A 26,013-nucleotide genomic window follows, 5' to 3' on the forward strand; every position below is an offset into this window, starting at 1 on the left:
AAGAACTTTTACAATTATTATAAAAGCTTAGGCATAAATTTATGAAAATATGTACAGAATTTGTAAGATAAAAGCCACAAATGCTGATGAAAAAATCAAAGATGATCTAAAAAGATATATATTTGGTTGATGGATTGAAAGACTCAGTATGGTAAAGGTCTCAGTTCTTTTCAAGTTGATATATAGGTGTAACACAATTACTATCAAGATCCCAGCAAGATTTTTTGATAGATAAAATTATCATCAATTCATATGAGAAGGCAAAGAAATTAGAGCAGCCAACACAAGTTTTGAGCAAGAGAACAAAATGTAGGAATCAGTTTACCCAATTGTAAGGCTTACATAGCTACTGTAATGAAGACTCTGTGATTTGTCTGTTTGTTTGATATTGAGCAGTATGAGCCATCTTTATATTTTGGAGATTAATCTATTGTCACTTGCATAATTTATAAAAAAAAGATATAAATGAACTTATTTCCAAAACAGAAAGAAACTCATAGAAAACAATCTTATGGTTCAGTTCAGCTCAGTTCAGTTGCTCAGTCATGTCTGACTCTTTGTGACCCCATGGACTGCTGCACACCAGGCCTCCCTGTCCATCACCAACTCTTGGAGTTTACTCAAACTCATGTCCAAAACTGGAAAAGGTCAGTTTTCATTCCAATTCCAAAGAAAGGCAATGCCAAAGAATGCTCAAACTACCACACACGCTAGTAAAGTAATGCTCAAAATTCTCCAAGCCAGGCTTCAGCAATACGTGAACTGTGAACTTGGAGATGTTCAAGCTGGTTTTAGAAAAGGCAGAGGAACCAGAGATCAAATTGCCAACATCCGCTGGATCATCAAAAAAGCAAGAGAATTCCAGAAAAACATCTATTTCTGCTTTATTGACTATGCCAAAGCCTTTGACTGTGTGGATCACAATAAACTGTGGAAAATTCTGAAAGACATGGGAATACCAGACCCCTTGACCTGCCTCTTGAGAAACCTATAGGCAGGTCAGGAAGCAACAGTTAGAACTAGACACGGAACAGGAGACTGGCTCCAAATAGGAAAAAGAGTACATCAAGGCTGTATATTGTCACCCTGCTTATTTAACTTCTATGCAGAGTACATCATGAGAAATGCCAGGCTGGATGAAGCACAAACTGAAATTAAGATTGCTGGGAGAAGTATCAATAACCTCAGATATGCAGATGACACCACCCTTATAGCAGAAAGTGAAGAACTAAAGAGCCTCTTGATGACAGTGAAAGAGGAGAGTGAAAAAGTTGGCTTAAAGCTCAACATTCAGAAAACAAAGATCATGGCATCCAGTTACATCACTTCATGGCAAATAGATGGGGAAACAGTGGAAACAGTGGCTGATTTTTTTGTGGGGGCTCCAAAATCTTATGGTTACCAAAGAGGAAAGGGTGATGGGGGAAGAGAAAAATTAGGAGACTAAGATTAACAGATGCACAATTACTATATATAAAATAAATAAACAATAAGGGCCTAGAGTATAGCTTACTCAATATTTTGGGGGCTTCCCTGATGGCTTAGCTGGTAAAGAATCCTCCTGAAATGTGGGAGATCTGGGTTTGATCCCTGGGTTGGAAAAACCCCTGGAGAAGGGAAAGGCTATCCACTCGAGTATTCTGACCTGGAAAATTCCATGGACTGTGTAGTCCATGGGTTTGCAAAGAGTTGGACATGATATTTTAAAAACCCTATAAAGGAAGAGAATCTAAAAGCTATCTATCATCTGCCTATCTATCTGTTTGTCTGTCTGTCTAGCTTATCTATCTATCTACCTATCTATATGTATGCACCAGCTCCCCTGTCGGCTCAGTGGTAAAGAATCCACCTTCCAAGCAAAAGACACAGGTTCAAGTCCTGGGTCAGGAAGAAAATGGCAACCCACTCCAGTATTTCTTGCCTGGGAAACCCATGGGCAGGGCAGGCTGGTGGGATTGCAAAAGAGTCCGGCATAGCTTAGTGACTAAACTTCAGCAAATATATATGTATAACTGAACCGCTGTGCTGTACACCTAAAACTAGCGTGATATTGTAAATTAACTATGCTTCAATTTAAAAAATATGAAGAGCTGAGAATATCAATATTCACTTTGAATTATCCTCATTTAAATAAGAGATTTGAAAAAAAATTGAGACATGAGGCAATACTGAAAACACGAATGAAAGAATACAAATATTGAAAGAGACTATATGGTAATGGGAGAAGGGGAGCCGCACAGATTCACGGAACAGAACAGAGCACCTAGAAATAGGTTCGGGAAAATATGCCCAACTGATTTTTGACAAAGGTGCTAAAGTGAATCCATAGATGAAACATGGCCTTTTTAACAAATGGTGCTGGAATAGTTAGACACCCAGAGGCAATTGGATGGCATCACCGACTCAAGGGGCACGAGTCTGAGGAAACTCTGGGAGATAGTGAAGGTCAGGGAAGCTGGACATGCTGCAGTCCATGGGGTTGCAGAGAGCCAGACATGACTGAGCCCATGAACAACAGAGGCAATGAAAAAAAAAAAAAAACTTAACCTAACCTGAGGCTCACACTTCATATAAATATTAACTCAAAATGGATCATAGGCTTAAATGTAAAACATAAGACTTTTTTGGAAAAAATAAGATAAAGTCTTTGAATCAAGGACTAAGCAAAGAGTTCTTAGACTTGACACCAGAAGCATAACTGATAAGAGGAAAATGGATAAATTTGACTTTATAAAACTGAAGAACTTCTGCTCTGTGAAAGATCCTGTTAAGAGGATGATGTACAAACTATAGAGTGGGAGTAAACCTTTGTTAATCGCATACCTGCAAAGAACTAATATCTAGACCATGTAAAATAGTTGCAAAAGTCAATGGAAGGAATTCAGTTAGGGAAAAAATGAACTAAATACATGAACAGACATTTCACAGAAGAGGTTACACAGATGGCAGATAAGTACATGAAAATATGTTCAACATCATTAGCTATTAGAAAAATGCAAATCAACATCTCAGTGAGATAGCGTTACCTGTTAAATCAGGTAAAATAAAATATATGACTATGGACAGTGTCTGTAGCATTCCAGTGATGTTTGAGCAATCTAGTTTTTCCACATCCTGTAAAACCCATACATTGCTAGTGGGAACGCTAAGTGGTATAGGTACTCTGGAAAAGTGTTTACCACTTTTTGAAACACTAAGGTCTGACAATTGCACCCCTGGGCATTTACCCTCCCCGAATGAAAATGCATGCTCACACAACAATGTGTACACAAATACAGGTGATTACTCATAACAGTAAAAGCCTAGAAAGAATGCAAATGCCCTTCAATGGGTGAGCAGCTAAACAATCTGGTACTTTCATAACATCAAACACTACTTCAGTCAGTTCAGTTCAGTTCAGTTCCGTCGCTCAGCCGTGTCCGACTCTTTGTGACCCCATGAATGGCAGCATGCCAGGTCTCCCTGTCCATCACCAACTCCTGGAGTTCACTCAGACTCACGTCCATTGAGTCAGTGATGCCACCCAGCCATCTCATCCTCTGTCGTCCCTTTCTCCTCCTGCCCCCAATCCCTCCCAGCATTAGAGTCTTTGCCAATGAGTCAGCTCTTCGCATGAGGTGGCCAAAGTACTGGAGCTTCAGCTTTAGCATCATTCCTTCCAAAGAAATCCCAGGGCTGATCTCCTTTAGAATGGACCGGTTGGATGTCCTTGCAGTCCAAGGGACTCTCAAGAGTCTTCTCCAACACCACACTTCAAAAGCATAAATTCTTTGGTGCTCAGCTTTCTTCACAGTCCAACTCTCACATCCATACATGACCACTGGAAAAACCATAGCCTTGACTAGATGGACCTTTGTTGGCAAAGTAATGTCTCTGCTTTTCAATATGCTATCTAGGTTGGTCATAACTTTCCTTCGAAGGAGTAAGCATCTTTTAATTTCATGGCTGCAGTCACCATCTGCAGTGATTTTGGAGCCCTCAAAAAGAAAGTCTGACACTGTTTCCACTGTTTCCCCATCTATTTTCCATGAAGTGATGGGACCAGATGCCACGATCTTAGTTTTCTGAATGTTGAGCTTTAAGCCAACTTTTTCACTCTCCTCTTTCATTTTCATCAAGAGGCTTTTTAGTTCCTCTTCACTTTCTGCCATAAGGGTAGTGTCATCTGCATATGCAAGTAAAAAGAAATAAACTCTTTTTACTTAGTAGTAAAAGAATAAACTGTGAATCAGCTATATCACAATAGAAATTATTTTTGGTGTTAAAAAATTATATGTGGAAACAGCAAAAAAGAAACAAATTGTTGCTATATGCAACAACTTGGATGACTCCTCAGAGAATCATGATGAGTGAAAAAAGACAATTTCGAAAAAGTTTACTTCTCGCTTGATTCCATTTATTTACCATTCTTGAAGTGAGAACATGATGGAAAAGAGAACAGCTAAGTCGTTGTCAAGGGTTGAGGAGGAAATGGGGCTTGGGGGGAAAGGGTATGTGGCAATAAAAGGGCAATGAGAGGGATCCATGTGATGGAAATCTCTGTGTCTTGACTGTTATCTGTGTCTACATCCCAGTTGTGATGCTGTGCTATAGTTTCACAAATATTACCATTGGGAGGAAGGGAGTGAAGGGCACACTATTTTTTGTTTTGTTTTGTTTTTATAACAACTGTATGAAAACCTATAGTAATCTTACATTTTAAATGTTTAATTTAAAAAAATAAAATGAACACATTGACACATCCCTCTAACTAGGAATATAGGTTACTTCTGGGTTGTGTTTTGGGGAAAGAGGTTGAAATAAGTATAGAGATAATATGTTATGTGCTTGTAAAAGTCTGTTTCCTTGAGGGGAAGACAGAGATAGGGTAGAACATGGGCACATTTAATTATGCCTTCATTTCTTCATGCAATCAATTCCTCTAGTTATTTATATGCTCATACATTCCCTCGTTCATCATGGATGAATACTTGTTCACCTTATCTTTCATTCAAACAGTAATTATTGAGGCCAACTGTATATAAGGTACAGTACTAAGCACTAGGGGGATGCAAGAACGAGTTTGACATGGGCTTTGAATTTAGGGAGCTTGCAGTAATTCATTTATACATTCCATTTACCAAGTACATTACCAACACAAACAACCAACCAATCAACTAACCAAATAATCAGCCAATGTCCATAAATGCCTATTCTATCCCGAAAGCCTGCCTCACTGCTTGGCATAAAACTATGAGTATACACGCCATTAATTTCATAACTGCTTATTGACCACATATGAGGCTTATTCTCAGAGCTGGATGCCAAATTATTAGTCTTTGAAAAAGTCAGGAAAAAAGGTGAATGAAAAATGGGAGGAATTCACCAATTCTGTGTAGAGGGATGAGTAAAATCGCTCGTTCATCAGGATGGAATACCATTGTGTGCTCAGCCACTCAGTTGTGTCTAACTCTTTGCAACCCCATGGACTGTAGTCCACCAGGCTCCTGCATCCATGGGATTTTCCAGGCGAGAATACTGGAGTGGATTGCCATGTCCTTTTCCAGAGGATCTTCCCAACCCAGGGACATGAATCTCCTGTAAGTCTCCTGCTTTGCAGGCAGATTCTTTACCACTGCACTTGCATAAAATTATTATTTTATTATTATTATTATGGATTATCCTCTGTATAAAATCCAAGCTCCTAAACAGGAATCACTAGGATGATTCCTCACAGCATGCCCCTAGCCCCCTTTCCTGCCTCGTCTCCTTCTAATTCAGAATCTCTGTGTTTTTCATTCCCTTAGTTTATGTTTCCTCCACAGGTGTGTTCTTTTCCGCACTTGTAAACCCATTCTGTAGCGTTGGGTGGCTTTCTGGTTATTCCATGGAGGGAGAGTGGCTGACTTCGACTCTCTGTTCCCACAGCACTTGAGTATAGATGTTGTTAAGGTTCTAATCATGTGCCAATGGAGTGTGTTAGGAGGCTCAGAGATCAAACGGGTAGAGCTGATAGAAATTGAACTTCACTTTTTCCATTTACCGATTGTTTTAACTCAGAGAAGCTTGTTAACCTCGCAGAATCTTTCTCCTTGTAACATAATGGATGCAAATACAATCATGTCTCAGAACTGATACGAGGTTAATAGAAATAACACATAGAATGTATTCAGAAAACTTCTCAGGATGTGCGTAGGATTAGGAAATGCTAGTTCTTATTATATTAAGGGAAATCTTTTCTTTGTTTGCATTTCTGGCCACTTCCTTTTTCTCTCCAGGCAGGGACTATTACTTGTTCATTTTAGTATTTTTGATTCTTGCACAGCAATGATAACATTACCCGCCCCCCCCCCCCCAAAAAAAAAGGGTGTGTGTCATTCAAAATCTTACTTACTGGTACAGAGTAGATAATCTTTATTGAAATAGCTTGTTTGGAAATCTTTAAATTATAGGACTTCTTGTGTCTCTTCCAGTTATACCACATTAATCTACATTGACTGAAATTCTAGTGTTCTCTGGAGCAGTCCAGAGAGGGCTTAGGAGCCTAGGGGCCAGAGAGAAAGAGAGGGGGAAGGGAAGGCAGTGTGGCTTTGGTTATTTTTGACTGTGGATGGACATATGAACTTGCCCAGAAATTATAGCATAGGATATTTTGTGAGATATTCGATGTGAAATAAAAGGTGTTGAGTGGAGGAGGAAATGGCAACCCACTCCAGTATTCTTGCCTGGAGAGTCCAATGGACAGAGGAGCCTGGCAGGCTACAGTCCATGGGGTCACAAGAGTCAGACATGACTGAGAGAATAAACCTCCACCAAGGTGTTGAAGGATACTCTCAGAATAATTATTATTAGGAAGAAGCATTGGATAAAGTTTCATATACATGAATCTATCACATAGGTCGTGTAGATATCTCTTTTTTGCTTGCTCTACTACAGCTTCACTGGCCTCTTTGCTTGTCCTTAAGTATTCCAACCATGATCCCATCTTTCCCAATATTCCCTCTTCCCAGATTTTCTGCCACATTATCTGCATGGATGACTTCCTCATCTCATTCTTCAAGTCTTGGCTCAAATGTCCCTCCTGGGAGAGGCCCAGCTGCATCCATATTTAATTCTACACTATCTATTTTCCATCCTCAGAATTTCATTCCTCCTCTTCCTTGTCTACCTTTCCTTGTTCTAACAGCTCAAATCACCTTCTGGAATGTTCTATGCCTCACCTGGTTGTTATATTCACAGTTAGTTTTCCCTCTCTCCAGTTAGAACATAAACTTCACTAAGGCTTAATCTGTTTTGTTTACCATTGTATGCTGAGCATTTAGAACACAGAAGAGGCTCAATATGGGGTGAATAAAAGAATAAATCAGATGCAGCTTTGCAGAGGAAATTGCCCCGATGAGGAAGAGATGAGTTTGCTTGGAGACTCTCCCAGGGAGAAGTAGATAGAGTCCAGGGCTTCTTTCCCTAGTCACTGTGTGGGAAGAGAGCCTCCCCTTTCCCTGGTGACTCATCTGACTCATGGACAGAGCCCGTGATTTCTCTCTGAGGAGGCTTAGTAATGGGGATAAGAGAAAGGCCATGTGTACATGCTGAGTCCTTTCACCTGTGTCTCCTTCCCACCCTGTGAACTGTAGCCGTCCAGGCTCCTGTCCGTGGGATTCTCCAGGCGAGACTACTGGAGTGGGTTGCTGTGCCCTTCCCCATGGGATCTTCTGACTCAGGGATCAACTCACATCTCTCACATCTGCACTGGCAGGTGGTCTCTTTACCACTAGACCACCTGGGAAGCTCAAGAGAAAGGTCATTCAAATGCAATTGCTTGAAAAATTCTAAGACTCAAGAAAATGCTATGGGGAGAACTGACGTGCATTATTTCTGAGGCCAGTGTTTACTGAATCCTGGGGAAGAGGGTGGAGACAAGAACACACATGTGAAAACAGGACACCTGCAGAGGAAGGGTCCAGAGGAGAGACCTGCGGTTGGGATTTGAGAGGTGGGGGGCAACTGCACATGTGGGTTTCCTTGACCCTCTATCTATTGAGTTCAGAGCTTATTTAACTTGCAAAATAGAAGAGCCAAAGCAATGAGACAAGGGGCATGATTCTCCTCCAGCTTTTTGTAACACCTTTGAGATGGCAAGGGGATCCTTTTGGCAAAGAACTGCTTAAGCCAGAAGTGACTGCCTGTAGCCTAAGGGATGAAACGTTCTTTAAAATTCATTTAATTGTGCCTGATCACTTTACACAGGCACTTAATCTCCATTTTGCTAGAATATCAATTTTTGGTGGTTTTATACCAGGTGAGGGACTCAGACTTTTATGTCACCATTTGGCAAGTTGGCAGCACCTGCAGAGACAACTCTGCCTGCTCCTTGGTGATGAGCATCAGATGGGGCTGCCCCCTAGATGGGTCCTAGATGTAGAAAGAGAAAGCTCTACCCTCATGTCCCCAATCCCTCAGCTAAAGGGAAACCTGTGCCACAGGTAGGAACTAGAATGAAAAAGGAAGGGGTCTGCCAGTTGGGGTACTGTAAATATATTAGAAGGTGTCTTAGTTTCCCAAGGCTACCATAATGAAGTACTGTGTACTGGAAGGCCTCAGTTCAGTTCAGTTGCCCAGTCATGTTGTGTCTGACTCTTTGTGACCCCATGGACTGCAGCACGCCAGGCTTCCCTGTCCATAGCCAATGCCCGGAGCTTGCTCAAACTCATGTCCACTGAGTCAGTTATGCCATCCAACCATCTCATCCTCTGTCATCCCCTTCTCCTCCTGCCTTCAATCTTTCCCAGCATCAAGGTCTTTTCCAATAGTCAATTCTGCACATCAGGTGGCCAAAGTACTGGAGTTTCAGCTTCAGCATCAGACCTTCCAATGAATATTCAGGACTTATTTCATTTAGGATGGACTGGTTGAATCTCCTTGCAGTCCAACGGACTCCCAAGAGTCTTCTCCAACACCACAGTTCAAAAGTATTAATTCTTCGGCACTCAGCTTTCTTTATGGTCCAACTCTCATATCCATACACCCACTACTGGAAAAGCCATAGGTTTGACTAGATGGATCTCTATTGGCAAAGTAATGTCTCTGCTTTTTAATATGCTGTCTAGGTTGGTCATAGCTTTTCTTCCAAGGTCATAATTTTTCTTCTAGACTGAAAGGTCTAGAACAATGGAAATTCATTCTCTCATAGTTCTGGGAACCAGAAGTCTGAAGTCAAGTGTTGGCAGGATTGGTTCCCTTGGAGAGGTGAAAGAGAAGTCCTCTCTCCCAGCTTCTGGTGGTTTGCAGGCAACACTTGGCTTCTGTTTTATGCTCTCGTGTGCTTTCACCTTACTCTAACAGGACCTCATCCTGACTAATTACAACAACCATATTTCCAAATAAGGTCACATTCTGAGATGCTAGTGGTTAGAAATTCAACACGCGGATGTGTGCATGTGGGGTGACAATGACACCCAAAAATGGTGTAACTAAGATATCTATTGGAAACTCATCGAAGTTGAGAAAGCAATAACTCCTTCAACTTCTTATTTATATAGGTGAAAGTTGAAGCTCAGAGATGTATCAGAGTGCTGTAGAATGGAAAGGACTTGCCTACTTCAGGATTTCAGCCCTTCCTTTTACATCCACGTGACCTAGAATCATGCACTGGAAGTTCCATCCCCTGCTTGCATAAGACAATGCCTGCCTGGAATTACCTGGTATGGGGGATAAAGGTCAAATGGAACCATTGCCATGAAGCTGTTTTATCACCTCTAGCAGACATAGAAGAGTAAGGGTAATTTCTCTAAGGTCACAAGCAATAGGTAGCTCTGAGCAGTACATCCAGTCTTGAATCCTTCCCTTAGACACAGCACGGTCCCGGCCACCCCACTCTGTGAAAGCCAAGACAGAGGTCTGAGGCTCTCATGGGATCAAATGGGAAATACGCCACAGAGACAGACTCACACTGTAAAAAACTGGAATTTGACTGGGCGCAACGGTCCCACCCAGCCCTGAGGAAAGTTCATACAGACCGAGTACCTTTACTCTTTTAACTGGTAAAACTCTCAACAGCAAGATTGTTTATTTGCCAGTTTAAGGCTGTGAGACCAGGGAGGGTAAATAAGCACACTTTAAGGGTGAGGTGAATAATAAAGGTCAGTTTGAGAGTCATGGAAAATTGTGTGGTGGAACTCAAAGCCACTGAAAGATTGTTTGGTAGGAAACTAGTGGGGTGGGGTGGAGTCAGATCACGGTTGTCACCAAGACTCTTCACTCGTTAGCTCTGTTCCTGGTCGGGGAGGAGAGGGTCAGCTTCATTAACTTCCTCCTTCCCCGATTCTCCTCTGTTGTGTGCATGCTAAGTCACTTCAGTTGTGTCCAGCTCTTTGTGACCCTATGGACTATAACCCACCAGGTTCCTCTGTCCAGGGGATTCTCCAGGCAAAAATACTGCAGTGGGTTGCTATTTCCTTCTCCAGGGGATCTTCCTGACCCAGGGATTGAAATGTGGATTCTTTATCTGCTGAGCCATTGGTGAAGCGCTCCTCTTGTATTAAATGGAGGAAAAGTTATTTAGTCACAATTGGTGGGGACTTAGCCCAGCTCAGCCATTCCAGAGTGATCAGGCAGTATCATGAACATAAAGCGTGTTCTTGCCCTATGGATTGGTAATGCTCTTCCTGGGGACAGACATAGGAACAGTCCCGCCCATGTGTACAGGGACAGATGTAAGGATGGTGCTGATGGCAGCCTTGTCTGTGGGCTCAGAGAAGTGGAGATGGCCAGGTCAGCCATCATGAAAGGAATGAATGAGTCAAACACTGAAGATGCAGTAATGGGGCTCTAGGTAGCAGCTAGAAGAAACGAACTTGAGCAGTGATCCTCAAACTGTGTTCGGGGACCAGACACATAGGCATCACTTGGTAACTCATTAGAAATGCAGATGAATGGCCCCACTGTAATTTTAATGAGTCAGAAAATCTGAGAGTGACCCCTCTGTCTTAACACACCCTCCAGGGAATTGTGATATGTGCTCAAGGTTAAGAACCACTGAAGTAGAGGTACACAGAGATATTGAAACATAGTCACATACAGATATTGAAAACAAACATGGTTACCAAAGAGGAAATGTGATGGGGAGGAATAAATCAGGAGACTGGGACGAACATACACAGACTACTACGTATCACATAGGCAACCAACAAGCAGCTACTGAAGGAACTCTACTCAACATTCTATGATAATTATATGAGAAAATAATCTGAAAAAAAGAATGACTATAAGCACATGGATAACTGGATCACTTTGCTGTACACTGAATCTGACACAACATCGCAAATCAAATATACTCCCAAACTATACTCCAATCGAATTTAAATATGAAAACAAAACACAGTCGTAGGTTAAAAAGTAAGACAGAATATGAGGTTTACTGTTCAATGGACTGGTAAAACTAAAATCATGCACATGTACAAAAAGTATCTGATGGTAGAATTGACTGTTCTGATGAATTTCTTCCACTTAAGAAGTTAAATGTGAGAAGGAATGAGGGATAAAAGGAAGGAAAGAAAGAAGCTTTGAGGCTTGTGTAAGCAAATGTTGATATTTTATCATGATCCAAGAAGTGATTTTGACTCAACTTTCTGTACATGAGATTCTACGCAAATGAATAGATAAAATGGGAAAGATAACTAACAATAAGCATCAGCTCAGTTCAGTCGCTCAGTCGTGTCTGACTCTTTGTGACCCCATGAATTGCGGCACACCAGGCCTCCCTGTCTATCACCACCTCCCGGAGTTCACTCAGACTCATGTCCATCGAGTCTGTGATGCCATCCAGCCATCTCATCCTCTGTCATCCTCTTCTCCTCCTGCCCCCAATCCCTCCCAGCATCAGAGTCTTTTCCAATGAGTCAACTCTTCACATGAGGTAGCCAAAGTATTGGAGTTTCAGCTTTAGCATCAGTCCTTCCAAAGAAATCCCAGGGTTGATCTCCTTCAGAATGGACTGGTTGGATCTCCTTGCAGTCCAAGGGACCCTCAAGAGTCTTCTCCTCAATTCTTTGGTGCTTAGCTTTCTTCACAGTCCAACTCTCACATCCATACAATAAGCATAGCACTGCTCAAGACCTTCCCTGGTGTTTTGTTAGACGTGGTTCTCAGTCCTTTGCATGCACCATCTCTCTGGATTTTCCCAGGAACCCCACATCACATCAAACATTGAACTCAGAAATGAGGAGACCAAGAAAGAAGGCTTAGGAAATTTTCCCCAGGTCAAATGCTCAGAAACTTGCCGAGATGCCTCTCAAGTCCTTCCCATCTTCAGATTTAGCTTGATTCTTGACAGATCTTGCTTCCCAGAGGAGAGCTGACTATGTCTGGAGACATGTGTCATTTTCACACCTGGGGAAGCACTTTTGGCATCTAGTAAATTGGCACCAAGGATCCTGCTCAACATCCTAGAATGCCCCAGACAGTCCCACACAATAGAGGGTTATTCAGCCCTGGGTGTCTGTGGTGAAGACATTGCAAAACCCTGATACCTCCTACACAGAGCCTCTCCCTTATCTCCTCCAAACAATATTTGCCAAATTATGCTTAGAAGACTGCATGCATGCGATGAGTTTGGAATTATTTTGAATTATTAGATCTTGTGTTGAGAAGAAGCATCAATGAGGCAATATTTAATCTTTGTGCATATGTGATATAATTGTTTTTGCATAGTTGACCTTAGCTTTTGGAGATAACTTGGCTTAGTGACTAAAGCAGCCTTCCCTTAGTGGCTCAACAGTAAAGAATCTACCTGTCAATGCAGGAGATGTGGGTTTAATACCTGGATCAGGAAGATCCCCTGGAGAAGGAAATGGCAACCTGCTCCAGTATTCTTGCCTGGGAAATCCTGTGGACAGAGGAACCTGGTGGGATACAGTCCATGGGACCGCAGAAGAGTTAGACACAACTTAGTGACTAAGCAACAACAAGTGCCTAAAGCAAGATATCCAGGCTCCACCTTGGTCAAGAGACACTTTACTAACAAATTGCTGCAGATTTTGCTACCTACTCAATGGTCCTTATTCTATTCTGCAATGTATCCTTTCTCCTTATTTCAATATATATATACTGGCCAGTATACTGGCCTGGAGAATTCCATGGGCAGAGGAGCCAGGCAGGCTGCAGTCCATGAGGTTGCAAAGAGTTGGACATGACTAAGCAAATTTCACTTTCACTCTCTTTAATATTCTACTGTTTATACTGTTTATACAAAGAGAACTTCCAGCCACAAATGACCATGTTCTGTTCTCTAAATTTAGAACAGGATCACTACCGAGGTCAATGTTTCCCATCTTCTAACACCTTAAGATCCAAGGAAAAGCAATAACAACAACCAACCCCACATCTTATATGTCTTCTGAATTGGAAATCTAAAGCTGGCAAGGAGTCTTTCCTAAATTCCAAGTATTACTTTATTATAATCACCTCTAGTTCTCAAGTCCAGTATATGTTAAATCATTTCAGGTTATGAATTATCTTGCTGTCATACACCAGTTAAATGGTGGCATCAATTCAAGGACAAAATGTGGCCCTTCCTTTAATTTACACTCATAAGCACACACACAGCTTCTGTGTATAGAAGACTTCATGCCATTGTCTAACCACAGTCAGAGAGGAAGACCAGCATTATCTACATAATATCAACAAAACTTCAGATAAAATACCAGACATCCTTTTTCTTAAATACTCTCTGGCCAGTCAACCACAGGGGATTTCTCACTGGGCACTTCACAGCTCCTAATCCTCTGGCCTTATGCTCTCAGTTTACCCATTCCTATCCTTTCAGGCAAGTGGTTTAACCACATCCTTTGTGCTTTAATTCCTGCTAACACCCAGTCCTCGGCATTCTCTTTAACCACAAATAACTTATTGATGTAACTGCAAAAGAAGATAGTTTATTCTCAAAAGAAACTATCATTCATGTGTTAAGATAATAAATTATTATTCTCTTTTAAAAGGGGCTGAAGATTTCAACTCAAGTTAGAGATTTCTAATAACTTGAGTTTGATATTCACTCTACAGCTATTTATTGAGAAATTCTGAGATAACACCATATACGAATTAGACCTAAACTGGAGATCCAGACAGGCGTCCTTGGGAAGTGAGTGTGGAGGTGATTTTGAAGCAGTGGTGTGCTATTAAGGTTTAACAACCAGCTCTCTGGGGAAAGGAGAGGGGAAAAAAGCTCTACTGTTTATCATTTTTGAGTTTTCAAATGGTCTTTCTGCTTTCAGGCTTTCAATCGGGTATGTCTGTAGATGGAGTTGGAAAGCCAAGTATGGTAATTGCCATCATATAGACCACATTGGAAGGACTGATGCTGAAGCTGAAACTCCAGTACTTTGGCCACCTCATGCGAAGAGCTGACTCATTGGAAAAGACCCTGATGCTGGGAGGGATTGGGGGCAGGAGGAGAAGGGGACGACTGAGGATGAGATGGTTGGATGGCATCACTGACTCGATGCACGTGAGTTTGAGTGAACTCCGGGAGTTGGTGATGGACAGGGAGGTCTGGTGTGCTGCGGTTCATGGGGTCTCAGAGAGTTGGACATGACTGAGCAACTGAAGTGAACTGAACTGAGTGTTCTGATCACACAGAATTGAGCTTAAAAGAAGAGTTACTATGTGATATCACGCATACGTGAAATCTAAAAAGGTGAACTTGCAGGAACAGAGAGTTTGATGATGGCTGCCAGGGACTGATGCTGATCAAAGGGCACAGACTTCCGGTTTTAAGATGGATAAGTGCTGAGGACCTAAAAGGACAGCAAGGTGATTATAATTAATAACACTGTATGATATACTAGAAAGTCACTGAGAGTGGATCATAAATATTCTCATCACAAAAAAAGAAACAGTAAGTCTGTGACATGATGGGGATACTGCAGCTAACACTATGGTGCAAGTATTTCACATGAGCATCAAATGAGCATTTCATATGAGCATCAAATCAATAGGCTGTGCAGCTTACATAATGTTAAATGTCGATTGCATCTCCAATGAATCTGGAGAGAAAAATATAGGGGTAGGAAAGGGTAATAAAAGAATCAGGAGGTGATTTTTTTGAGTATTTATTGTTTTCGTTCTGTTGCTCAGTTGTATCTGACTCTCGGTGACCCCGTGGACTGCAGCACGCCAGGCTTCCCTGTCCTTCACCATTTCCCAGAGCTTGCTCAGACTCATGTCCACTGAGTGATGCCATTCAAACATCTTGTTCTCTGTTGTCCCCTTCGCCTCCTGCCTTCTATCTTTCACAGCATCAGCTCATTTTCCACTGAGTATTTATTATCTTTGTTTTAATATAATTTATTCATGAGTTTTCATAAGTTCATTTTTGAATAACAGTTCTGTTTAACAACCAGCATGAACCATTCCTGGAAGTATGGTAGTCAGCCCTTGTGAGTCCTTGCAAGCTATATCCAGCACAGGACTAAAGTTTGGATGAACTTGAATAAACATGGAAAATACACAGTAAATCAGCATGTGCACAAGTCCTGTGGTAAGAAGGAGCTTGAGATGGTTGCTAAGGCTTTTTGTTCTTTATCCTGATAACAAGTGTAGCCTCTGCAGGTTTATAGGCTGTTCTTGGGAAATTTTTGCTGTGGAAGGACTGTGTGTTGGGGCATGGTTCCCGCTGTCACTGAGTGATTTTGGCTAAGTTTAGCTAAACACAGAGAGAGAAGGGTTATAGCTCTGATTGGAGACTGGATGCTGTTTAAATTTCTTCTGATTCTGAAATGCCATGATACTCAAACTGAGACTGAAGTTTCTGAGGACAGGTAGAAGATGTGAGAACTGGTGCATTAAGAACCTGGAAATAGTTTGCGCATTATAAGTAGATATATAAATATGCCAGAAACTTGAGGCCAGAAAAGTCTTATCTTTAAAATAAATAACCACAGGAAGCAAACGGAGTCAGGTGTTTTCTCTCTCTCCCTCCCTCATTCCCCACGGGCTCCTATTTTTGAAACCTCACTTCCTCGAAGTGTCAGACAATTATATCGGCTAATATATTTTTGCCAGTGTGATCCTAAAAAGGATAATGTGAATTATTTATGCCATTCCCTCTTGGGGGGAGTGAATAGGACCATGAACGCTGCAACATTTCATTTTAGGAAATTCATTGTGCGAGAGATTTCAGAAAGTACAACCCAAGATTAGAAAAAAGCTGAGGAATAGCCTCAAATAGAAGAAAAAATAATCTGCCAGAGAGCTCCCTTTTATTTATGGCAGTAGCTATGGCGTTGTCTTCTGTGACTCCTACCGCCCTCCAAGTTTTAGACACAGGGCTTCCTGACTCCACAGCTGCCTGTTCTGGGGTGCCTCTGAAGGATCTGCAGCACTCCCCACCCGCTGCAGGAACCCCAAAGCCAGGACACCCCATGTCTGCCTTGACCCAGGGCTGCAATCCATCCCCTGGGAACCATCCCCTTCAGGCCACTACTGTTGATACTCGAGAGAATATCCCACCTTCTCCCCCTCACTTTCCACTGAGAGTTTAAGTCTCTATTAGTCTCGGCTTGAGATAGCCTTAAGAAAGATGGCTTTGAAGACTGTCAAATTCTTGCTTCATTATGTACTAATTATAGGACACTGGGTGAGCTAGGGAACGTCTCTGGGCTTCTGTTTTCCTCTCTATAAAATGAGGACTAGAATACTCCCTGTCTCCCAAGTTAGGTGTAGAAGGAATGAGCATTTCAAAATTCCTAGCACAATCAACTCACCGAGCCAATGGACATGAGTTTAAGTAAACTCTGGGAGTTGGTAATGGACAGGGAAGCCTGGCGTGCTGCAGTCCATGGGGTCGCAAAGAGCCAGACACGACTGAGTGACTGAACTGAACTGACTGAACTGAGCACAATCAACAATTGATAATATGCTACCTTCTATGATTATTATTTTCATCTGCTACCTGCCCTGCCCTGCACCTATGTCCTTTTCCAAAGACTCATTAACTTGCTCATCCATTCTATCTGCTATGTGCCAGATACTTTACCTCGTGTTGTATTTACCTTGCTGGCCAGGTAATTTACAGAAGTTCTTTATGGGATGCCTGTTAGAATTTGCCCAGAGTTACTTTCATCATTTTTCAGAGAGTATTAGCCTTGTGTTACAGCCGAGCTAGCAGATCTATCAGAGGACGACTAGAGATGTCCCCTGCCCCAGAGAGTTGACCTTCTTGACCACCACACATCAGTGTCATTCTCCTAAAGAGTCAATTCTGGATCGTGTCACCCATGCTCACTTTCTTAAAGTACATGTTTAAAGTTAGTCTATGGGTTTTTCTTTCTATGGCATTAGGTAGACATACTCATTTCATTTTTAAAATTTTGTTTTAAGGAGTGCTAATAAGAGGGGACAGACACTACTCCACAAGCATCTGTGTAAGGCTTGTACTAATCTGGGGTTTCACAGGCATTAGATCATTTCCTCCTGACAGCAAACGTGTACAAAGACATCCTTCACTTGGTTTTATAATTGAGTTAGCTAAAGGTGAGAACAGTTAAGGAACTTGCCCTCAATTCCAGCATTTGCAAAGCCTGAGCCTGGGTTCCCAGGCACCAAAGCCTAGCCATTTTGCTTCCTGCAGGGCCGTCAATCTGCCAATCATCTGACAGTTCTACCATTCTGGCTTTGAACCAAGACTCATCACCTCTCAGACATGATAGCAAAAGCACTGTATTGTCGGGTGAGGGAATCCTGACATCCCCCAGCTCAAGTTTCCCCTCGGTTTCTACTATGCAGATCAGTGTGACAATTTTTTTTCCCCCCACAGAGAAACTTAACAGCAAAAAAGTTGAATGGACTCACCATTGAAGGCACAGAAATTTAGCCAGAAACACGGCTAAACGACTTGCAACTGCATCTGTTGTCTGTCTTCTTGATTATGACCAAATCCCAGTTGCCACAACAAAGAGAATCATCGGTCTTCACTGTTAAAATGTTTTTTGTCAGTGCTGGTTCGGAAGTCTATTTCCTTTCTGGATCCCCTGTAAGGATCTTGGTCTGTAAATATCCTGGTTTATTTGATGGGTACAGTGATCAAGGAGAGCCAAGTTTAGGTTGAAGTCTCTGGTAGCTATTTACAAGGACACAAAGTTGCTCTTAGAAGTCTGGGTTTGGCTGGCTCTGGGACAAAGCAGGTGGGCAGAGCCAAGGAGGAGTCACAAACCTGACTCACACCTGCTGTTGACATCAAACAATTTTGTGATCCCATAGTGCTCTTCCTCTCTGTGCACGAAGGCTAAGCTTAGGCAACTGGTCTCCCCACTGTTCTCAGGCCAGGAATCTTCCTTCCTAGGGTAAAGGTAGCAAATGTGCCGTTTCTTTTCTTTCTTTCTTTGCCAGCATTCTACATAAGGCCTGGAGGCTGGTCTTCGGTGATGTACGTTGTAAATATCATCTCTCAGGATGAGGCTTGCCTTCTCACTGTTCTCATGGAGACTTTTGGTGAACAGAGGTTCAACTTCCATCTCATACTGGTTGGTGGTGGTCACCTGGAGCATTATTTTACAAATGTTTTTGAGACCATGGGCAGCTCAGTAGGAGAGAGCACCCTGATTTTTTAAGGACATCTGACCACCATGAGGGCCCCCAGGACTGTCATTTTGTGCCCTGAAATAAGCTAGGTAAACAATCAAATGGATTTCAGCTCACGTTTCTATCAATGTAGCCACTGGATGAAACTCTGAAGATAGATGAATGGAAAGACAAAAATTCATGAAAGGAAAAGGGATGGTACAGATTATCAGAAGCTAGTAGAAATACACATATTTTCTCTCTCCCCTCAAAAAGGCAGGCCAATTTCACCTTCTAGGAGGAGAAGGCATGAGCTCTAAACTTTGTAGGATGAACAGAAGTTTACCAAGCAGGAAAAAGAATATCTCAAGGCATACAGATGGGGAGTGGGATGAGCAGAGTGGAATGTTGAGGGAAATCCAGGCAGTTTGTTGGCCTTGTGTCATCACATGTGTAGAGATGATGGTGAGAGATGAGTCTGGGTAGGCTTCTGGGGTTCATATCATCATCATGGACACATTGTGTATGTTAAGAAGTTGAGACTTTTTTCTGCAGGTTGTGGGGTATCTGTGGTATTCTCTTTTATTTAGCATCAGGGTCAAAATACGTAAAATAGTAAAATAAGGCTTGGGTGAAAGACAGAATAACAGAAAGAAGAAACCAGGAAATGTTTACAAATGGGCAGGTAAGATAGTAGCATCGGCTAAGTTTTACATTAAGGATATGGGTTTTTAGCAGAAGTTTCTACCTGAAGATATAAAGGAGAATACAGAAGAGAAACTTTGGGGCTTCGCCTTTGAAAAAGTTGGAGCTAATGAGAGTAATGGGTAATTGATGGGTTGGGTAGAAATCTAGTTATCAGTCTTGGAGTAGAGAGACGCAGAAAAAGACTAGGGCTTGGGACTGGTTCTGGGTCGTCACGTGGAAAGTTGGCCTTGTAAGTGACAAGGAAGCTCCATTTCCAGAGCCGAGGCAGAAGGTCAGAAGCTACTAGAGCAAAGCTGACCTGACACTCAGGAATTTCAGCTAATGTGTTGCATACAGCCTTAGTGGAGCAGAGGGTGCAGGCTGTACCACCTCAGAGGTTTAAAGCCCCTCCGGGCCCTATGCGTCTACAGGATCTTGAACAAAGCTGGCCCCTCTGTGAGAGGTCAGGCAGCCATTACTGTCAAATGAGATTAGTGCAGTGGTGAGCAAGAGATGCAGGGCCAGCCCTCCTAGCTCCACGCTCAGGCTTGCCTCGGCAGTTCTTCCTGCTTCCTGCCCTCTACTTTTCCTTCCCCTAGCCAGGGACCAGGAAGGAAGAATTTAGGCAGTTCTAGAGCTACTCTGCCTGCAATTGGGGAGCCCTGGGTTCGACCCTTGGATTGGGAAGATCCCTTGGAGGAGGGCATGGCAACCCACTCCAGTATTCTTGCCTGGAGAACACTTATGGACAGAGAAGCCTGGCAGGCTACAGTCCATGGGATCGCAAAGAGTTGGACACGACTGAGTGACTAAGTGCTGCACACAGCACAGAACCACTCACAGACTCACTCTTGTGAGCCAGACTTTGAGCTCCTGTTTTGATTAACCCAGCGTCTGGCCCCGACCCCTGGCCTATGCCCCAGTTCTCATCAGAAAGGGCCCAGGTACCAGCCAGCTGAGTGACCTTGGTCAAGTGTAGGGATCCTCCAAACACCTACTTCCTCATCTGCAAGCGAAGAGAGTAATCTCATCTTCATGGAGTAGACACAAGTTTTCCTGAAGAGGATCAGTATCACACTACGCATTTTGCCCAGTGCTCCACAGACGTGACGGTCACCATGCCGGGCGTGGTGGTGACCACGCTGCTGTCTTGTGCTCTGTGAGTCATACAGTGATAGTCCTACCAGCACACTTGCTTCAGAGAGAGAAGAGCAGGTGTGTGGGTTTGAGAAAGAAAAGGGCACATGTAGCGAAGATAGAAGAGCAAGAGAAATCCAAACTAGAGAAAAGAGACAGCCAAATGAAGTAGACTTTAATTTATATACTCAACGGCTTCTTCGTGGCTTCAGGAGAAAGGTAATGATATGATTACATTGTGCTCAGTTGCTCAGTCTGACTGTGATCCCATGGACTGTAGCCTGCCAGGATCATCTGTCCTTGGAATTTTTCCGGCAGGAATACTGGAGTGGGCTGCCATTTCCTCCTTCAGAGGAGCTTCCTGGTCTCCATCTTATACTTTGCCAGGCGGATTCTTTACCACTAGTGCCACCTGTGAAGCCCAATTATATGATTATTATATTAAAAACGTATGCAAGTGAAGAGTCTATTTTAAAAAAAGGGAACAATTAAGAAGACCCTGGACAAGCCCAGTGACCCACAGGATTAATACCATCTCATGACACCAAAAACCTTCCCTATTTTGTGTACTGGGGATAGAAACTTTTCATTCTCCATTTGCTAAGACTGTGTCTCTTAACCTTTCTGTCTGTCTCAGTATAGATCTTCAAGACCTCACATACTGATTTTTGCTGTAATTTTCTATTTATTTATCTTGCCCACAAGAAAGTGAACTTTCTGGAAGTGAGGATTATGTGTATATTTTACCTTTATTACCTGGCAGGTAGTAGACCTCATGAATCTTTGTGTTTGTGAAAAGAATTAGAGTTGACTCCAGAAACCTCTTCCCACATAAGATTTTTAATCTGTTCTCAAAGGATACACATGAAAATGTAACTTTCTTGTCAAAGGGATAAACAGAAAAGAGTCAAACAAACTGAGATTTCATGTAGCAAGAACTGTGCAAGGCATCATCAGTAATATTGGTTGAGTGAGTAAGAAACCCCCCAACCAACAATATATGAACAGAAGTTTAGAAGCAGGAGCAAAAGAGATCCCTCAAGGAATAATGGAGTCTGCCAGAGAGACAAGACTGTCCAAGGCTAAGTTAGTCAAACGCTATTTTTAAAACTGCCTTTGAAAGGGCATTTGAATGAAAGAAAAAGAATTTATGCAATTAGAATACATTTGTCTTTTGTGTTCTTATCTGCTTCTCTCACAAGCTATTTTTGGTAAGTTTGCATTAACTTTCTAGCAAAACGCCAATTAAAGCGACTTTTAATGCGCCGTGTTTAAAAGACTGAATCCAAAGAGGAAAGCGTGTTCTATCTGCATGTCAGTGTTGAAACTAGATTCTTAATCCTACTTGGATAAATAACTGAAATTCTCAATTGTTTTCACCTGGGACGGCAACATATTAAATGGAAACGCAAATTCTCCAAGAGGTGATAAAGAATGCATGTATCTAGTGCCGGTTGCCTTTTTTTGTTTCTATCTCTCCCTCTGGCTTTTCCCCTACCTTTCTTAACAGTTCCTCTCTTAACAGTACCGAGTTTTCCTGATAGGGTCAAATGACATCCTAGCTTTCATGTTTATAATCTAAACTGAAAATACACTCAAGCCTTTGTTGACGGTCTGAGTGTTTTACATGACATCAGCTTTCACCTATTTCTGGCAATATGAATTAAGCCCGGTTGCAGTATTTACGTTTGAATTGCAGGTGCTCTGGGCAGAGCTCCAGTTACACTCATGACTTTTGTTGAAAAACAACTTCAAAGTGGAACCAAAAACTTAACTTGGTCCTGTGTGCACCTTTCCAGATTGACCAGATTCCGACTTCTCTTTCATGTCTCCTTATTTTGGTGCACACCGTTCTCTCTACATACTGTTCCTCCTCCCTTTCCTGAGTGTTTAATTGCTTTCTATTCACTGAATCTCCTTCAGGCATCATCCACACAGAGTCCTTATAGAACCTCTGCTAACTTTAATTATCCCTCTGAATTGTCACCAGAGTCAATGTGTCAGACTCTCCCCATCTGTGTTGTAAACTGAGGGCAGGTTTCTACTACATTGATTATGATATATTTTCTAATAGAGGAACTGATGGGGGCCTTAAGTATCCAGTTTACAGGATATGCCTATAAAATGCCTGTAAAATAAAGAAAAATTAAGAGTGGAGATATGAATGAGTAGAGACATATCTACAATAGTTTGATTATTATAAAACTATATATAGTTATAAAACTATATAAATTATCCATACCTACAATGGATAATAAGTGGGGAAGGAAGATGGATAGGACAATGACAGATGGACACACAGGTGGTGTATGCACAGAGATGGAGCTAAGAGGAGGAATGAGGCAAGGATGAAAGCCAAAATTGTCCTCTTATCCCATTGCTTTTTCTTCCTCCATGACCTTTCTATTCCATTATTAGGAAACTTCTAAGGACCATCCATCTTATTTATTTTGAATTATTGGCTCTTTTTTTTATCCTCTGCCTGAAAAGGTAGAAAGTAAACCAGATTTTGTTGAATTTAATCAGCACTCTCTTCTGCAAAGTCACCTACAAGTGATTTGGTTTCCTTTGAACTAGTATAAAAAAAAACAAAATGTGTTTTGCCAATTATATGTGGTTAAGACATATATTAAGTGTTTATGTGGTGAGAATCCATTCACTGTACAAATTAGATGGGCTGCATCAGTAGGCATCACCTTTAATCACAGTTGGGAAGAATGGGGTGACTGCCCCCTTGCCCTGAGGTCTTTTCTGCTAAGTGAAATCAAAGTAATGGATAAAAGATATTGCCAAGGGGAAGCTCTCTGACACCCTGCTTCTGCTTATATATTGTAGGATTAGTGTGAAGGACTCATTACTCTCATGTCAGACTTCTATAGAGAAATCTGGGGTAGTCACATGTAATAGGAAAAAACTTCCAGCCCACAACATTGAACACAACACACAGAGCCAGAAAGAAGTCCTATTTTCTTTAGGAGTGAAGTGTGGGGTTTTGGTGGATGGCTAATATGGAAACTCTGTCTCTCTTCTCACAGTGGTTAGACTGGTAATCAGATATGACATTCCGAGTTGGGCAATGAGATAAACCCTAGGACAAGAAAGGAGCACCCCGAGCTAGTATAGCTTAAGACTCTCCAGTTGTGGGCAGGCCATTCTTAACTCTTGGGAAGTGAAGAATGAGGATTAAATTCTCAGTGGATTTCCTTCTGAGTGATTATTTGGATACCCATAAGAATCCTATAAAGGAAAACTATATATTTAAAATTTTTGTCTTATCTTAAAAACTTTGATTTTATGACCATTTTTGGGTCTAATATCACCAAGATTGGACTGAGGAATCCCACATTCTTCTCAGTTTCCCCTTGTGTCTCAGTTGACCCACTGTTCCTTCACTTTCTCTTCCAACTCCTAATCAGGTTTTCGGTTTATGCATCACAGAGAAATAGTTAGTTTATCCATTATTAACAGTTTCTTAGGAGTTGCTAGGAATTGCTCATAAACCCTGGGTTAAGCAGCATGGCTCTAAAATATCTATACATGTGTGCAAGTGTGCTAAGTCGCTTCAGTCGTGTCTCACTCTCTGCGAGCCTATGGACTGTAGCCCACCAGTCTCCTCTGCCCACAGAATTCTCCAGGCAAGAATACTGGGGAGGGTTGCCATAATCTCCTCCAGGGGATCTTCTCAACCTGTGTCTCTTATGTCTTCTGCATTGCCAGGTTGGTTCTTTACCACTAGCGGCACCTGGGAAGCCCATGCAATTGTAAGGTAGTATCAAGAAAAGGACCATAGAGAGAGTAGCATTGACAATATATGCATTATCGTGTGTAAAATAGCTAGCTAGCAGGAAGTTGCTGTGTAGCACAGGAAACTCAGCTTGGTGTTTTGTGATGACCTAGAAGGTTGGGATAGGGGGTGGCAGGGAGACTCCAGAAGGAGAGGAAGGAAAAAAAAAAAAAAAAAAAAAATATATATATATATATATATATATATATATATATATATATATATATACGTGTGTACATACATATAGCTGATTCAAGATTGCCGGGAGAAATATCAATAACCTCAGATATTCAGATGATACGACAATTAGGGCAGAAAGCAACGAAGAACTAAAGAGCCTCTTGGTGAACGTGAAAGATGAGAGTGAAAATGTTGGCTTAAAACTCAACATTCAGAAAACTAAGATCATGGTATCTGGTCCCATCACTTCATGGCAAATAGATGGGGAAATAGTGGTAACAGTGACAGACTATTTTTTTGGGCTCCAAAATCACTGCAGATGGTGACTGCAGCCAAATTCAAAGACCTCCTTGGAAGGAAAGTTATGACCAACCTAGATGGCATATTCAAAAGCAGAGACATTACTTTGCCAACAAAGGTCCGTCTAGTCAAAGCTATGGTTTTTCCAGTGGTCACGTATGGATGTGAGAGTTGGACTGTGAAGAAAGCTGAGCGCCAAAGAATTGATGCTTTTGAAGTGTGGTGTTGGAGAAGACTCTTGAGAGTCCCTTGGACTGCAAGGAAATCCAATTAGTCCATCCTGAAGGAAATCAATCTTGAATATTCATTGGAAGGACTGAAGCTGAATCTCCAATACTTTGGCCTTCTGATGTGAAGAACATTCTCACTGGAAAAGACCCTGATGCTAGGCAAGATTGAAGGCGGGAGGAGAAGGGGTCGACAGAGGATGAGATGGTTGGATGGCACCAACGCAATGGACATAAGTTTGAGTAAACTCCGGGAGTTGGTGGTGGACAGGCAGGCCTGGTGCGCTGCAGTCAATGGGTTACAAAGAGTGGGGCACAACTGGGCAACTGAACTGATAGCTGATTCAATTTTCTGTACAGCAGAAACTAACACATTGTAAAACAATTATCCTCTTTAATGAAAACACTCCCAGGCTTCACCCTTCTTAATCTTGTAACTCTGACTAAATCATCTAACCTTACCTATTTCAGTTCCCATATCTGTGAAATCAAGATGCACCAGATTTCTCAAGTTCTTATAGAGATTCAAAAGATAACCCGAAAAAAGCATCAGCTCAGTTCAGTTCAGTCACTCAGTCATGTCCAACTCTTTGCAACCCCATGAATGGCAGCATGCCAGGCCTCCCTGTCCATCACCAACTCCCGGAGTTCACTCAGACTCACATCCATCGGGTCAGTGATGCCATCCAGCCGTCTCATCTTCTGTCGTCCTCTTCTCCTCCTGTCCCCAATCCCTCCCAGCATCAGAATCTTTTCCAGTGAGTCAACTCTTCACATGAGGTGGCCAAAGTACTGGAGTTTCAGCTTTAGCATCATTCCTTCCAAAGAAATCCCAGGGTTGATCTCCTTCAGAATGGACTGGTTGGATCTCCTTGCAGTCCAAGGGACTCTCAAGAGTCTTCTCCAACACCACAGTTCAAAAGCATCAATTCTTCGGTGCTCAGCCTTCTTCGCAGTCCAACTTTCACATCCATACATGACCACAGGAAAAACCATAGCCTTAACTAGATAGACCTTTGTTGGCAAAGCAATGTCTCTGCTTTTGAATATGCTATCTAGGTTGGTCATAACTTTCCTTCCAAGGAGTAAGTGTCTTTTAATTTCATGGCTGCAGTCACCATCTGCAGTGATTTTGGAGCCCCCAAAAAGAAAGTCTGACACTGT

This window comes from Ovis canadensis, chromosome 6, assembly GCF_042477335.2.
Source record: "Ovis canadensis isolate MfBH-ARS-UI-01 breed Bighorn chromosome 6, ARS-UI_OviCan_v2, whole genome shotgun sequence".
NCBI lineage: Eukaryota > Metazoa > Chordata > Mammalia > Artiodactyla > Bovidae > Ovis > Ovis canadensis.